We start from the raw sequence: 3,068 nt of genomic DNA, 5'->3' as shown, positions 1-3,068 counted from the left end.
TCGAGTTGCAGGAAAAATACAATATTCTGATGTTGCTGCTGAAGAGGAAGAACACGAAGAACATTGACGCACGAGTATCTGTCGCAGAACACTATCGCTATTCAACAGCAGAACCCATCTATCGTTTATCAAAAGTAATTGCATTAGGTCTTTAGCTACTGTTTCCTCTTTGTAACAGAGATTCTGCAACACCTTCACATTGTTGCGAATCGGCTGTGTTATCACTTTTTCACCTCCTTTTACACTTTTGATCTATAAAAACATATTTTGAGAACATGGTTAGTATGAGGAGCTAAACCCCATTGCTGAGGCGCTAGAGGAAGCTATTTTTCCAACAAGAAGTGGTATATTCTCTTTTATCTATTAATTGCAATTTTAGTATGATTATTTGCCTTGAACTAATATCGAATATGATTTTTATTTGAGTAATTGTGATCTATTTTGATGGAGTATGCTTAGTTTAAGACTTTTGATGCTTCATACTTGGTATTTACAATTATTGCTTTTGAAAATCTACTTGTTGCAATAGTAAGAATCAAATTGAACGAGAAAATTGCATGAATACAAAGATTGGATTAAATCACTTTAAACTTGGAAAATAGTGGAATCTTAGCCTCAGTGTTCTTTTAATATTGATATCAACTTTGATTGAGTTTGCTATAATTTTTAGTGAGTTTTCTATTTTAATATTAGAATTTAAGTCTAATTAATATCCTTCGCAACTCTGAGAATCGAACCACATTTACCACTATCTACAAATCATATCAAATTTTGGCGCCGCCGACGCGGACTTCTTTTTAGGGTTTTAGATTTTTTTTATTATTTTTTTATTTTTGTTATTTTTTTATTTTTTTTATGTTTTTGGGTATTTATCTTGTGTCTACAGAATCTGGATCATAAAGAAAATTGCGCCAAAGAGTTTGGTGATTTCATAAAGACTTGGAGCTAAAGATTAAAGCAAAAAGAACAGAAAAGAAGACAATTTTATTTTAGACAATTTTAGTTTAGGGTTTGTTTATTTTCTTTAAAAAAATGTGTTAGGGTTTATTATTTTTGTAATTTTTCTTTTCTTTTTGGACTTTTTGATTTTTGGACTTTGGGACATTTTTTTTATTACCCTACGGAATGGTACTTTAAACATAAACTGTTTGCGTAGAAGGAGGAAAATTACGATATTATCTCTGCACCTTGGGTTCGTACACTTGACATCGGAGTCAGTGGCCCGAGTCGACTACAAACGATTCATCCCCTGTCTGGAACGGGAGGTAAGATTCTAAACACTCGTGAATCCCCTGTCAGCGAGTTACTGGACTCCTTTGTATGCATATATGTTGAGGACTGAATATGGACATTTATTGTTCTAGTAAAGGGCAAGGTCTGTCCATACAAGATAAGGGTTCGGATTTCATCACCGTTCTCTTCTTGCCCGCTTTAGGAACACGTAACCTACGCGAACCTAAGCCTAAAATTTTGACTAGAACGAGACCGATAGGGTAACGAGCTTAACAGGAAAGTCATTCGAAAAATATTGGTTACTCTTTTAAGCATACTCTGAAGTTCTTGACAGTTTCTGTAAGTTGAATGCGTGACTGCGCCGCCTTGTAATATCGGTGAGGCCTTGGGTATCAAAGCTCCACCGAGCTTCCCTCGCCTCTATTCAACTTACATTAACTCGGATTGATTCCAGAGGGGTTTGCTTAAATTTTAACGAATTCCCGTTCGAAGGATTAGAAGCTGTTCTAGAAACAATCTAAGTGGAGCCATCATGCTTTTTGTTTGCTAGAAATCAATAGGTTTGATTTGGTTGAGTCGGCCTTGATCTGTGTTTGCTTACCCTTCTAATTTGAAATTTTTATTGTATGCCTGAACGTAAAAGAGATGCACTAGGTAGATTTGTTAAAGAGAAACCTAATAGTTCTAAGCGTCTCGATTACCTTAATCTAGAGAGTCCGACTTTTGAAGAGTCTGTTTTTGAACGTCCTTTGACTGAGGAGAGAATCCATGTTTCTCCGATAGCGCCAGAAATGGCAACTTCGAAATCTTTGTTGAATCCAACTAAGACTACTCGCCCCTCATGTATCAGGTTAGCTGAGATGGAAGCAACTTATGAACTTAAACCTGGGACCTTACAGCTGCTCCCAATCTTTTTAGGGAAAGAAAATGAAAACCCCTATTTCCATGTTAGGGACTTTGAGGAAATTTATAGTACCCTCAGGATTAGAAACCTAGATGATGATGCTTTGAAACTTAGGTTATTCCCCTTTTCCCTGAAAGATAAAGCTAAATCGTGGCTATATATTTTGGCTTCCGGGTCAATCTAAACGTATGAACAACTTACATATGCCTTTTTGAACAAGTTTTTCCCTAGGCATAAAACATCGTCTATTAGGACGCAAATCTGCACATTTTCTCAACAGGAGGGAGAAACTTTGTATAGGTATTTGGAAAGGTTCAATGATTTATTATGCCAATGTCCTCATCATGGTTTAGAGAAGGTTAGGTTAGTTCAGATCCTTTATGAGGGTTTAGATTATCCCACCACAACCACAGTAGAATCTATGTGTACTGGTGGATTTGAGAACCAAACAGTTGATGATGCGATGACATATTTGCATGAATTCGCCGAAAAGACCCAACAATGGGAAAGTAGTAGGGGACCCCAAAAAACAATTCTTCTCGGAAGAGGAAACGTTAATAGGGTAGAAGGAGGCTATGAATCAGATGCCAAAATTGCTGCTATAGCGAAAAGGTTAGAAGCTTTAGAAGTGGGTAACACTAGTGGTAGATTGGAGCCTTTTTGGGAAGGCCATAATAATGTAGAGCAATCCAATGCTCTATATAATAACACTAGGTTTGATAATCGTCAGAAGTTTGACCCATATTCAGAAACCTATAATCCTGGTTGGAGAAAACATCCGAACTTTTCATGGTCTAAGGGACAGAGTCAAGGTTAGTCTACACTAGGAATACATCAGGCCCAGAAAATAAAAACGACTAGCTTGGAGGAATCTATTAAGATGTTAGCAAAAACTCAAGAAATGTTAGCACAAAGCCATGTTAGTTTTCAA

At 36.6% G+C, this 3,068-nt stretch overlaps 1 pseudogene; it reads right to left on the bottom strand.

Moving 5' to 3' along the window:
• Positions 1 to 2,388: 2,388 nt before the first annotated feature.
• LOC113341497 lies at positions 2,389 to 2,488 on the bottom strand (annotated as a pseudogene).
• Between the last annotated feature and the right edge of the window lie 580 nt (positions 2,489 to 3,068).

The sequence above is a fragment of the Papaver somniferum genome, unplaced genomic scaffold, assembly GCF_003573695.1.
Source record: "Papaver somniferum cultivar HN1 unplaced genomic scaffold, ASM357369v1 unplaced-scaffold_29, whole genome shotgun sequence".
Taxonomy (NCBI): Eukaryota; Viridiplantae; Streptophyta; class Magnoliopsida; order Ranunculales; family Papaveraceae; genus Papaver; species Papaver somniferum.
Note: the sequence above shows the minus strand (reverse complement) of the source record. Positions and strands in the feature narration are given on the sequence as shown.